The 14,057-nt window shown below is 46.3% G+C and overlaps 1 protein-coding gene across 5 annotated transcripts in view; it reads right to left on the bottom strand.

Annotated features, from left to right (window-relative positions):
• Kirrel3 (kirre like nephrin family adhesion molecule 3) overlaps positions 1-14,057 on the bottom strand; it is a 555,253-nt gene that overhangs the window by 201,445 nt on the left and 339,751 nt on the right. Inside the window, exon 1 of one of the 5 annotated variants that reach the window (XM_057767797.1) lies at positions 9,786-9,891. The exons of the other annotated variants lie outside the window; for them this stretch is intronic. The gene's annotated coding sequence lies outside the window, so the exon portion shown is untranslated. Of the gene's footprint in view, positions 1-9,785; positions 9,892-14,057 lie in introns of those variants that run through there. 5 annotated transcript variants of the gene reach the window in all.

Below are 14,057 nucleotides of genomic sequence, written 5' to 3'. Positions count from 1 at the left end.
TAACAGGCACACTTAGCTAGCTCACCCTTGCAAATGCCACCCGTAGGAATTTCCATTCAAAGGAAAAAGAATCATATCTAAATCCTAATGAAAAATATAATTAGTGTTGTCTAGGCTGATGGAATCATACTTGGAGGGTGAGGGAGTTATTTTTCTCTCTTGGGATGGATGCCTCTGCAGACTGGTCACTTAAAAAAGTGAAGTGCATGCCTTTAATCTCAGCACTCGAGGGGCAGAAGCAGGCAGGTATCTGAGTTTCAGGACAGGATGGTCTATATAGCAAGTTTAAGGCCAGCCAGGAATACGTAATTACACATTAAGACTCTGTCTCAAAATATACAAAAAGGTTAAAATGCAAAAGAGGTTTGTCTGTAGCAAAATTGTATTAATAAATAACTCCCATCTATTTATCTAACCATCTGTTCATCTGTCCATCAATTCACCCATTACAAGTCCATCCATCTTTCCATCAAGTACACATTTATGTAATATCTTCTATGTGCCAAACCCAGGGGTGGCAATGGGAAGACAGACAAGTAAACCAATGATCACGGCACAGTGTGGGCTCTGCTAGGAACACAGATGCAGCACAGACAATGGCATCTGCATCAGAGGGAGAAAAGGGTGGCTTTTTAGAAGAGACACTTGAATTAAAGTCTGAGGAACAGAGTAAATTTAACCTTGTAGTTGTCTTTTATTGTTACCATGCATAGCACCGGAGTCAATAAAATAAAGCATCTTTTAAAAAATCATGTGTACATAGTTGTGGTTATATGCACGCGAGTGAAGCTGCCATGGAAGCCAGAAGAAGGTAGTGGGTCCCCTGGAACTGAAGTTAGGGTGGTGGGAGATGAACTTGGACACCCTGCAAGAGCAGTACCCACTCTTCACTGCCGGGATGTTCTCCAGCCCAAACTTGGTCATCTTACATTGCTTTTGCTTTCTTAGGATTTCATGGAGTTGGAAAGTTCTGGGAGCAGGGACCTTGGAACAAGAAGACAACTTGTTTTGCTTTGGGGTTGTTTAGTTCTAATTTTTCAGTTTCTAAGAACACAGAACATAAGTTCCTCTTTTTCTAGTTAAAAAGAACCTGGCACACATTTAATTATACATGATGGGTTTCATTATGGCATGTTTAGACACATATATAATGTATTTCAAACCATATTCTCCCCATTACCTCTGTTCTCTTCCTCTTCAAATGACCTCCTTCCTTCTCCTGCCATTCTCTTTGTTGTTTTCATTCTTTTCTTTCCAAGGCTGGAGAGATGGCCCAGCAGTTAAGAGCACTGACTGTTCTACCAGAGAACCTGGGTTCAATTCCACATGACAGCTAACAATTGTCTCTAACTCCAAGACTTCACACTCTCACACAGACATACATTCAGGCAAAACACAAATTTATATAAAATAAAAAGAAATACATTATTTAAAAAATTGGTGACCCATTACATTTTATTAGTGTTTCTTATAAAATGTATTTATTTTTATGGTCTGGTATGTGTGTATGTGTGCGTGTGTGTGTGTGCGTGCACATGCCATGGTGTGCATGTGGAGACTGGAGACAGGTGTCTGGAGTCAGTTCCCTCTCTCTTTCACTTTGACAGGGGTTCTGCAGATTAAACTCAGGTCTTCAGGCCTGTGGAGCTGTCTTGCTGGCCCTTATTAGTGTTTCTTACAGGACTCTGGAGAAGGGATTATTTAAAAGAGCATGGTTTCCTTACTACCCACTTCCTCTTGACAAGAGTTTCCTGAAACATGTCAGAGATTGGAATAGAAGCATCTTGTTCATTTCTAAAGAGCAGAAAGCTTTAGGGTACTCTCTTTCATCTCCTCTTGCGGTTGGGGAAACATTCATATGACCTCTGGCTACGGCGGCAAGTCATCGTCTTCCTTAGGCCACCTAGAACTCTAGCTGGCTCATTCTCCCTCTTGCTCATGGTGACTAGAATGTATGGAGTCTACACTGGGTCAGCCTGGTCTCACAGAAGCTGCCCACAACACGGCAGCTCTACAGAGAAGCTAGACATTCCGTTGCTGGGACAGCCGTTTTGCCTTAGATGGATAATGAGGATTGCTACATCAGTCTCTTGTTTCATGGGCAGTCTCCCCTACTTTTCATTTACCCAGCACGTTCTCATCACTGCTCATATGATGAACAGTGGTCATCACGGATCAGCTTTGGTGAGAAGGACCCCAATTTGAAGGCATGATATTAATTTAGTCTGGGAACCCTAGTGAAAAGGTTTCGGCTTGTATGTAGAACATTATGTGCAGTAACTTCAAGAGCCAGGTGATGCCTGTAGCATCACCCAGTTTCCTTACATCCCCAGTGGCAGAGGGCCACAGTGTTTGGATTTTGAGTACCTCTCATCTCCTTTGCCAGATGATGCAAGATTTTTTTTTTTTTTTTTTTTGCCACTGTAGCCCCAGGACTCGAGACTGAACTGTTTAATGACTTTGCTGCATGTCTTAAAATGCACAAGTAATGTGAGAGAATCACCGTTTGTCTAGCTAGAGTCTCAGCCCTGGGACAGAGCCTATCTCCGCTTTTTTTGTGGTGGCCAGCCCCCAATAATCTCAAAGACCAGGCATGCGAAACACATGAGTGCTAATGGATCCAGGGACTTAAGCTCTGGAGGGCCACCTGTCACGTAAGATTTGCCTTCAAAGGCCACTTGCTCTGACCTTTCGATAACATTTAAAAAAAAAGAAACCCAGGTGTATTGACCGAATCAGCCCTATCTTCAGCGGAGGTCTAGACGGCTATTTGTACTTCGATTTGAATTTCTTGGTTCTTTCTTTTTGTACTTCTGGGTAAGCACAAAGGAAAGAAAGTTCCTTTGCTTGACCAAATCTCATTTAAAAATTGTTTGTATTTTTTAAATGGAACCCAATCCCTTAAGCCTTTAAAAGTAACCTCTGCTGAGCTCAATAAACCATTTCCAATGTGGCAGCTTCTAATCCAGGAGAGCTCAGAAGACAGATGCTAAACAACCACCAATTGCATCCCAGGACAGTTGCGGGAAAGTCTCAGGGCTCCACAAGCTGGAGATGCGATCGCTAATCCCGACTCTGTTTCGCGTCTGCTCTGCTAGCTGGCCCAACCGTGCAATTAGCATGCTCCCTGGTGTTGATTTTCCTCAAATATATTGGGCCCATCAATCACCCACTTTCCAACTCATCTGTCTGGATCAGTCAATTACAAAGTTATTTTTGAGCCACTAGGATTCTTGTGAAACAGACACAAGAAGGAGCTAAACTCATTTCAGGTTTGACCTCTGCGGCTGGGATCTGACGAGTTTGGTTTGCTTACACTTCATGGCCATCCAATCCGATCTGGCCTGGAGAATAGAAAGGCCGCTTGCTTAATTGGGAACACTTTAATACAGATATCCATTAACTTATGCTAAATTACAGTAAAACAACCACGGAGGAACTTGATGTGACATCTGAATGAATACTAAATAACTTCATTACGATCAGCACTGTGACAATGAATATGAAATGAACGCGCCCGGAGAAGGCAATTCATCTCCCACCTTCCCAAGCCATTACTCTTTTATTTCCCCCTGCACTGACAAAAAAAAAAAAAAAAAAAAATCCTCCCAAACAAGCCCATGATTTTTTTTTTCTGTATTTGTCACTTCCTGTAAGTCACTGAGCGGTCCTTGTAAGTGGCTTGGGCTACCCTAAGGAGTGGCCATGAACAAAAGAGTAGTGGGAATCCTGGTGCCTTATTTTGGTTTGGGGAAGAAGACCGTCAAGACTGATTGAACATTGCACACACACACACACACACACACACACACACACACACACACAGAGAGAGAGAGAGAGAGAGAGAGAGAGAGAGAGAGAGAGAGAGAGAGAGAGAGAATTGAAGAGTCCCTTAGTGGAAGCTGAAAACAGACTGTCAGTTCAGATTAGCAACATCAAAGCCTTCCTGTCTGCTCCCTGTGCACAGGTTGCTACAGATCTGACAGAGAATTTGGTCTCTGAATGAGTCTTCTTTTTTTCCTCCTGGGTTTCCTGTTCCTGGAAAGGATGGCTAGAAGGGTCCCACGGTCAGATGGATACTCTGTGTGACATTTTAGTCTGAATGCTATGGTGACTTGGACCCAAAGACGCATCTCCTTCTGTGATTGGCCACTGCTTCCCCCAGGTTCTCGCTGAGGCTCTGGGTTAGCTGTGGGACCTCCTGATTGAAGGTTACACTTGACTCTGGTAAGGAGGACTGGGGACACAGCTGGTTTTTCTCTTCTGGTCATGCTCCCAGGTAACTAATCTCCTCCTGTGTCCTTGGTCTTCACGCTAGAGAGCTCCACCCCACTCTGGATCTTCTGATGTCTCCAGTCTACATCCACTCTGGGGCACCCCTGTACTCCAGAATTGCCCCTCCCAATCTTCCCCATCTTTGTAAATGGAGTTTTAAGGCTCTCTGTTCCTAGGTCACTGACCCTAGAGTACTCTTAGACTTCTCTCATTCTGTCTGTCACCATAGCCTTGTGGTCTCAGAATATCGTCCTTAGCCAGTCGCCCCTCAGCAGCTTCCCTAATGTCACCTTGGCCCAGCCATCATCAATGACTCCCCAGGGGTTGCTATGGCCTCCTCCTAGCTCTGAGTTAGCACAGTCTCTGTCTTAGGCCTTGTTTTACAAGAACAAGAGCCACATGGTGTTTGCAAGGCTATCTGTGACTTCACTGAATCAGGATCAGGATGTCACATGAACTTTCAGAGATTCCTGATCACAGATCTGAAGTGAAGGCCACCTTTGGTTCTAGTACCAGTCAGAGAGGAGAATGTCGTTCTTTCCGTTTGGACCACAGGCAAGGAAGGTTGCAGTTGGCAGGGTCGGCCTTACTAAGACATTTGCCAGCTGCATTCAATGTGGGACTCTTGACTTCCTCTGGGGCATCTTATGGACCTGCCTGAGGTCCCGCTGACCCTTGCAGCTAGCACATTTCCCTCTTGGGCATCAGAAGCTTAGTTCCTATAGCCAGATTCCCACTGTATTTAACGAGCACAATGCCTTTACATATTAATGTTCAGGGTGTCTGAGAATTCAGAGTGAATCCAGTCCCACACAGGGCCGTGTTCTACCTGCCCACCCCACCACAGACCTCTTGCTTGGCCGTGAGCCTCCGGCCTCTGCAGAAGGAAGGCTCCAGGGGACGCTTGTGAAAAGACTGTCCATCTCACACTGGGAGGACATGCACTGAGAAGCTTCCCTTTGAAGTGGGCAGAGATGGGCAGGTGTCCTGGGGTGTTCTGGTAGGAGCCTGGTTCTCTGCATAACTGTTCATAGACAGAGCCCCCAGGTCTCCCCAACTCCCATGGAAGGCATGTCTCTGTAACCAACAGGATGGCAAGGGGCCCTAACAATCTTGTTAACACGTCGAGTAATGGATTTTTGACAGATGCCTTCCTGCCTTCTAGTTCCTTCTTCGCACTCCTTCCTCACTGGTCTCACTGGGATTGGTGATTAGTTCTCACTGTTCCCTCTTCTGAGAGCAGCGAGAGGCTCTGTATGTGCCATGGCTTGTTGTAAATGCCTGGCTGTGCCCGCACCAGGGGCTGCATTCCTGTGGGGAACTCAACGGGGGTGAAATTGCCTGTCTGTGAAAGCGTAGCCTAGATTCATGAGAAATGCAAACTCTGCCCTCCGCTGACTTCCCTAAACAAACTCTCAGGCTATGAGCAGGTTCATTTTCCTTGGTGACCACCGACTTCAACAGAGCAAGCTAAGAGCAGCCCAGGAGCAAGCCAGGAGCCTCAGAGGTGCTGGCAATGTCCCTTGGGAAAGGGAGAGGATGGGGACAGAGTGGAGCCACAGGGAGTCATCACAGAAAAGGGTGTCACAGGAGGAATAGGCTTCTTCAGGCAAGGGTCAGTGAAGTCATGTCACTACGCCCCCTCTAGGTCAAAGGTTTTGCATGTGAAAATCTTTAAGTTGCATGCCCAATTGAACAGACTGCACATATTAAGCACACACATATGTGCATGTTCATGCCTTCAGGTGCACATGTGAGTGTGGGTACACATCTCTGTGTGTGTGTGTGTGTGTGTGTGTAGGTCGGAAATCAATCTCAAGCATCATTCCTCAGGAGTCATCCTGCTTGTCTTTTGAGGCAGGGTTTCTCCTTGGAACCTGGGGCTCCTCTGTTAGGAGAGGCTGGCTGGCTAGTGAGCCCCAGGGATGCACCTGTCTCTGCATCCCTGCCTCCCTGTTATGGGACTGTAAGCATGTACCATCATGCCTGACTTTTAACGCAGGTTCTGGGAGTTGAACTCAGGTCCTTGTGCTGGTGTAGCATGCACTTGCTGATCTCAGACCCCAGAGTGAACGCTCGTCAAGCATCTCCTGTGTGTGAGGTTTGAGGCAAAGAATTCAAAGGTAAACAAAACAGAATTTCAAAGTCTACGAATCTGTGATCTAGAATGGCAGAAAGGTAGTTGGCTCCCCTCCATTTCTTGTCCTTTTGCTCTCTCTGGTCGCCAGCTCCCTCCACTCTTTCCCTCCTTCCTTTCCTCTCCTCCCTTCCTTTCCACCCAGCGCCAAGTGCATTTGCTGTAAGGGAGGTGCAGCTGTGGATGGCATTGGAGCAGCACAGGGAACTGGGTTTGAAAACTGGCTCTGCCACTCACCGGCACTGCACACAAGGCTTTAATTCCCCCAGTTCTGCAAAAAGAGTGGTAAGATTTTCTACTTCTCAGGGTTAACTCGGGGATTAGAAAGATAATGTATAGCAAAGCTCTGTGGACACAGTACATGCTTAATGAGCAGTGGTGAAAGAATGAATTGGAAAGCTAGGAAAATGTAAGAGACAGCATTGGAAAGCTCGCCATCGGATGGAGGTCAGGCGGAAGTCCACGGGGGGATGTATCCGAGAACACTTTGATGAGTAGGGAGGATTAGGGTGTATGGATGAAGGCCATTGGAACAGAAATGACTTGAGGAAAGGGAAAGTCATGCTTCTGGAGAGGTCTGTGGAGGGACCAGAGTGGGAGAGATAGTCTGGGGCCCTGATTGCACTGCCAGGGACAAGGACTCGATGCTGAGGAAAAGCGAATCATTAGAGGCTTCAGGCTGAGGTTTAGCAAGGTCAAGGTGGCAATTAGGCTGGTGAGATTGTAGTGGAGAAGATCTGAGGATGGAGGAGGAGCACAGAGATGCTGATCATCACAGGGAGACCAAGTGAAGCTCACAACAAAGTTGATAGCGGAAGAAAGGAGGGCACCGGGAACAACTGACATGCACCAGCGACCCGGAATGCAGACAGCGAGCTTCAGTGCTGAGCATGCAGGGAAAGAACTGAGGCACCTGCAGTGTCAACCATTGTTCTTAAAACAGAGAAAATGCAGTAGTTCTTAGAGGAAAATAATTTGTGCTGTGAGCGACACCTTAGAGACCTTGCAGGACATCCATGTGCAGATGCAGTATAGTTGCCTCCAAGCCCTAAATCTTGGAGCAAGGATATGGGGACATCTTCATAGGGTTAGGGGTGGAAAGGGGACAAAGATCCAGTTGAAAAAGGGCTCAGGGCTAAAAGAATTCTTGATCTATGGAACCAGCATGCTTATGAGAGATGGATTCAGTAGGTAGCAGGTGCTGCTTAGGCCCCTGGAAAATCAAGTGGAATGACCAAAAACATGAGAAATTCCAAAGTGCAGGCATACACGGTCCTAAAGTTCAGACAGAGTCACTGAAGCCTGGGTGGGGCATGGGCAACTAGAGAAAGGTGAGAAAATGGAAGGCCAAAGGAGAACTAGAAAGCAGGCCAAGAGGGGATGGACAAGTGAGGACGCAGCAAGCGTTTGTCAATTGGATGTTTAGTAGTTGTGAGTTGAGTGACAGCTGGAGCTGAAGAGGTCAGACTCTTGGGTGGGTGGGGGATCTGAAGTCACCAAGCATGCAGCGGGTGGCAGGCTCGATTGGGTCAGGAAGCTGAGAACTAGTGCTCAAAACCTTAAGAAGAGCATGAGGACCTGGAAAATCTGCAGACGAGATGAGAGGGTAGAGTTACTGGGGGATGAACTTGCCTGAGTTGAAGTGAATGTGGAGAAAGCTCTAGATAGGATCCACTGATTCATTTCCCACTTGGCACCTCAAAGAGTTAGCATTTCTGGTTGGCGGGACAAGGAGTATCTACTCAACAAATAATCGATAGGTTTCAAAGCCTATTAAGATGTATGGCACCTTTGATCTTAACAAGCGGCAAGCATCCCAGGTCCCATGAAACACCACGGCAGCCCAGGGAGTTAGGAACACATCTCAGAATAGGTGAACTTGTGTGGATTTCGATGGAGGAGATGGACTGGAAGGAAGAGAGCAGAGCATTTTCCACAAGAGGAGAGTGAATGTATAAATGGGGGTGAGGGGGTGTGCAAGAGGTCCTCCAGCTCATACAGGGTGAACATCATAAAGGGAAAAGTCGGGGGAGTACCCAATGGGACAAGACAATGCTCGTATGCAGACTGGACCAAGGATTCAAAGGCCAGTGGTGATTTTCCTGTTGTCGTAGGCTTTGGCCACCCTCACCGTTAGTTATACATATGTCAAGCATCCTTATCCATGGCACCTGTGTTTATCTCATGTCTCAGTGCTGCAACAAAATTCTGGCCAAGAGCGATTTCAAGCAGGGAGGGCTTAATTTTGCTCGTAGTTTTATGGTCTATTGTGGCAGGGAAGTTGTGGCAGCAGGAGCCTGAAGCAGCCAGCAACTGAGTCTATAGTCAAGAAGCAGAGAGGGAGAGAGGGAGGGAGGGAGGGAGGGAGGGAGAGAGAGAGAGCTCACTTTCTCCTTTATATTCAGTCTGGGACTCTGTCCGTGGAATGGGCTGCAGTGCCTATGTTCAGAGTGGGTCCCCCCACCTCACTTAACCTGATCTTGGTAATCTCTCATGGCTTTATCTGGAGGTTTGTTTCCATGGTGATCCCAGAGCCCATACATGACAATGAAGATTAATTATGACAGTGCCAATATTGAATACATAGATCTCTTGTGGCATTGACTACATGATACTGGTGGCTGGCACACTGGACTTGCTCTACCTAAGGCGGACAGCAGCAACTGGTTTCTGCAGCTCCTTCACCCTGTAGGGTGTCACACTTCAGGCAAAATGGGCATCAGTCAGACAACAAGTGCTGAAACTGTGTTCCAGGGTTGGGCCAGAGCCTCCCTCATTTGGCCAGACATCTCCACGGTACAAATAGAAACTCTAGATTTCTAAAGAAAACACTGTAGGAAGCTCTCAGAGCCATCGTTAATTAAAAACACTCACAGTTCTCCAGAGGACATTGTCTCCCTGCATTCTCTCCCTTGCCCTGAATGGCAGATAAGGTGGTGTCTAGGCCGCTACTTGGTTGGACCACATTTAATTAAATGCCTACACTGGCTGCTTCCACACATACCCTGTTTTATTTCTTCTCCTTCCTTCCATGCTAAAGAGGGCCATGGCTAATACTAATGCATATGCTGTTAAACCTTTTTAATTAACTTCAACTTCTTCCAGAGATTTATGTTTAAACAGTAAATTTTTTGTTGATACTCAAATACATAGGCGGCACTCAGAGTGATGTACGAGCACTCTTGTCCTCAAAATGATTCTTCCTGAGTTACCACCAGAGACATTTTCATGAGCCTCTTTTATTAAAATAATAATACTCAGCAAGGCAATAATGCTTTACAACCAGCAGCTAATTAACCCGCCCCACCCCCCACAGGTCAGCATTAGCATCTGCAGGTTAGAGATACAATCGCCCAGCGGAGCCCCCTCCTACCTTCCAGTCAGCAAGTGAACCTGGCTGGGCTTGTGTTCAGCATCTATGAGTAATGATTTTCATTTAAAGCACATCTTCGTTCCTGGACGGTGGCTCCATCTATTATTACCGTTATTTATTTTGCTCTCGTTTAGTGCCTCCCCTGGACTCGGCATCGGGCTGTCTGATCTGCAGGTGACCTCTCTTGCACCAGGTCCCCACCAGCCCTTGGAAAATCCCACGCCTTTGAAATTCTTGTCTAATTGCAAAATCCATTTGTTTTCCTCCTACTCTCAATTTGTGCTCCAAGTATTTTTAATCAGAATTACCACTGCCGATTGCCACTGCAGCACCGCGAGCCTTGGCCAGCACAGCCAGCGCGCCTCCCCAAGCTTCTGTCTTCATGTGGTGCCTGTGCTTTCCCGGGGAGCCCATGCAGCTATCCGCTGTGCCATATCACCGGTGAGCCAATTATTTCAATTTTGGCATCAGATTCAGAAGAGAGTTTAGTGATCCTCAATGGTATAAACTGAATTTTTATTCCTAGAGCAATTTAGTAATGATGATGGCACTTAAGTACTTAGAATATATTTCTCATCTTCCCACTCTGATAAACAGGGGGCCAGACAATCGGTTCAGTCACTTCTCTGGACCGCCACATTGACACCAAAATTAGGAGGCCAGACTTACTTACTCCTGCTCCTCTGCCAGGGGCTGGGGAGAAAGAATCCCCCAGACCCAGTGTTTCTCTGCTGAGGATTCAGGTGGATGTCAGAACAAGGTCCCAGGACTTGCACACTCATTTAATTAACCCATTTGTTCACTTCTTCAACAAATATTTAATGAGTTTTTTACTAGGTAAGAAAATTCGGCCCCAGGAGAGAGCCGAGATGTACCAGGCCTATTCTTTTTTCCCTAATCAAATTTAGCTCCCACCCCCCAACTGGGTTCCAACTGATTTGAGTACTTCATTTACACGTATGTTTGCCCCAGCCATTCAGCAAACATTCAGCAGGCACCTTCGAGGTATGGGCTGCTCCTTAGAGAGCTCCACAGTTTACAAAGAAGATCGAATCTGTCGGCAGATTCCCCGTTGACTAGGCCTCTCTCAGGAATCTGGGAACCTAGTCCTTTGTCATCCTCCATGGCTTTTGATCTGGGCTAATCACAGTGACCCTGAGCCTGGTGTGTGGCCAGAACCTTCTTATTGGTCTCTATGTATGAGAGAGACTGTGTCAACTTCACTGACTTTTAGGCTGTGATTTAGGGTCACCTAAGCGAGAAGATCTGCTGTTAATGTGGATAGCGTTGTCATGTGGGCTTCTGGGAGTTAAAGGAGAAAAATGGAGAAGACAAACCGTGCACCAGGAAGCTGAGTCCTCTTCCTGACTGTGGGTACCATGTGACCTCACGTGATGGACTGTAGCCCCTCTGACTGAGAGCCAAATCAAGCCCTCCCTTCTGTAAATTGCTGTTGACAGGTATCTTGTCATAATAGTGAGAAAAATAACTAATCCACCCTGTTTCTGCCCTTGTCTCCTACTCTGTTCCCAACACAGCAGAGTAATCTCTTCTTTCTCACCTAGAGGCAAGGCCTGGTTTGGCCTCTCTATCTTGGTCTCTGTTCTTCCCTCTGGTCACCCTGTCTGAATCACTCTGGCTTCTTTTCTGTCCCTCAAACTCACCAGGCAAGTTCTTCCCTCAGGGCCTTAGCTGATCTGTGGTTCTCTCTGTTTGGGATTCTCTCCTCAGTTACACACATGTCTTGTTCCTTACCATCTTCAGGACGTGGCCCCACTGCCAGCTTTTCTGGGCTGGCTGGTCTGTTTAAGACGCTCACCTAGTCCTGCACTGGGTTGCCATATTCCTTGTACTGCTTTGTCCCTGCTGTGTCCTCCATGAGACATGTTATTTCCTTTATTTATGGTATGTCTCCCACCACTAGAATGTAAATTTCACAAAGGCACAGGCATTTCTCTGTTTTATTTACTGATATACTAAGGCCTAGCACACAGATATTTAAAAAAATATTTGTGGAGTATCTATACATGCGTATAATGAATACATGTAACACATAGTATTATCCTGGCTTTCACAGAATTTACAATGAAGCTGAAGCTTTATCTAAAAATAAACAGGAGCTATCCTTCAAAAAAGCCAGATATGGTAGTTCAAAAGGTAGAAAATTCTTTTTTTTTCCTCTCTATCTTGAATGAGCCAGACAAAAGCAGGGCCCTAGAGTCATGGGTGTGTTAGGTCAGGAAAGAGCTGCCATACCCGTGGAAGGCTGGCAGAGGTTTCTTGATACTGCAGTCTATGACTGGACTTAGATTCTTGGGATTCTGTGCCTTATGTGGCATCTCATGGAAGCCTGGTGGCCATGGAGCTGGCAGTCCTTTCCACCCTGCCTGCTTCTCGTTAACCAGCACCAGTACAGCATCAGCCCCATGTCCTGCACGGCGTCCTGCAGAGGACCTGTGGCTGGAATCTGCAGATGTGAGTGGTGAACATCTGGGGGAAGAAAAGTCCTATCATTTCTCCTGGCTGATCTTGACAGGAGATGTCAGGTTAGAGTTAGTTATCTGGGAGCCTAACTGGGTCCTGAGGATAGATCTCTTATTTTGGTAGCACTTTGAAATAAGCGGCAGCAGTTCATGCATAATTACTTCTGAATTATCTAGGGGATTCATCAGGTTTGATTATAGATGAATAATGAACTTTCCAAATTTGAGGGTATTAGGGAAATATTAATTCCATATGAAACCTCACAGTTCATTCATGTGCCATTTGTTTTCGTTCCTTTTTTATAATAAGCTAATTAGTTTAAATTATTTGTACTTGTACAAGGTCTTGGAACACATATAAGGAATGATCATACTACAGAACTCAATAAATGAGAAGCTTTGGAGACAGCATTAATTGTGATAAAGGGTTCATAAAGCAGTAGATGTTCAATTTTCCCATTTGCGGTGGTAATAATAGGTCTAATCATGACACCTCCATAAAGTCGTGGGAAGTCCCTAATTAACATTTGTGAATTCAGATATTTAAAAGAAGGTGGGAGAAGCCATTGTGCCAACTGGAGGATGAGGCAAAAAGGGGAGCTCGACCTTGTGCTAAGCAAAGGAGAAAAGAGGAACCACGCAGGACTTCCTAGTTCCGTGCTAGAAGGAAGGTACACACTCATGCCTTACCTGTTCGGAGGACTCTGTGAGAAAAATCAAAAATTCTGAAGGTCATGGGCAAGCCAGGATTTCTGTCCTTCCAAACGGTAGTCAGGCTTTGGGTGCCCCCAGCACCTGCTGGCCCTGTTGTTATTTATGTGACCCCGGCTCGCTCTGGACTGTGAACCCACCTGTAGTCACTGCGTGTGGCAATGAGGAAGAAGCAAGGCAGTGGAGGCCTCTGGTAAGCTAGGAGTCTCTGGGAACAGTGGAAAGAGGGGCCCCACCTTGGGCACATTCCTAGTGTTGGGAAGGGTTAAGATGTAATTCCATGGTAAAGTGGGTGCCTGGCATGTGTGAGGCTCTGGGCTCAGTTCCTGGCATGACAAAACTAAGAACACACCAGTGCCAAGTGAGTGCTAGGTACTTCATACACGTGCTATTTCACCTGTAAGAGGTCTCTGGGTCACACTATTGTTGTTTCCAAAGGTCAGGGGAGAAAGAGCAAGAGCGCATGTCACTCCTACAACTACCCGGTAGTGAGCTAGGCCTGGCTGTGTCTGATTCTGAAGGTAGCACCGGAGCCCTACTTTGCATGGCTTCTAGTATGTTCTGCTGTCCCTGAACAACACAACTGCTATTACAACTGCATCCCTTTCTGCTACCGTTATTGACACAGGACTCCACGTGCAGCTCTGACTGCCTGAAGCTCACTATGTAGGCCAGGCTGGCCTTGAACTCATGATCCGAGTGCTTTAATTTCTAGAGCGCTGGAATTTTAGATTGTGCCCCTCGACCTGCCACTTCTTTGAAATCTTAGTCTTGGAGTGCCTCTTTTTAGAAAACCCATCATGACTCTCAAACAGTGTCTTTTCCATTTTCTTCCCTGGGGACCTCCACGGAATGAAAGTCAAGGACCAGCTACCTCACTGGTCCCCTATTACTATTAGGAAAAGCCACACAAGGGTTAATGCAAAAAGAAGTTCTGCTTTGGATGAGACACCAGTTTAATTTATATTTGATTAAAAAAGTCATTCATTCATGCATTCAGCAGCCGGTATTTGTTAAATGTCTCCTCCGCTCTTAATTGGGTTTTGTTGAGGTGGTGGGGGGAGGAGAGGAAAGAGAG

The sequence above is a fragment of the Chionomys nivalis genome, chromosome 4, assembly GCF_950005125.1.
Source record: "Chionomys nivalis chromosome 4, mChiNiv1.1, whole genome shotgun sequence".
Lineage (NCBI taxonomy): Eukaryota > Metazoa > Chordata > Mammalia > Rodentia > Cricetidae > Chionomys > Chionomys nivalis.
Note: the sequence above shows the minus strand (reverse complement) of the source record. Positions and strands in the feature narration are given on the sequence as shown.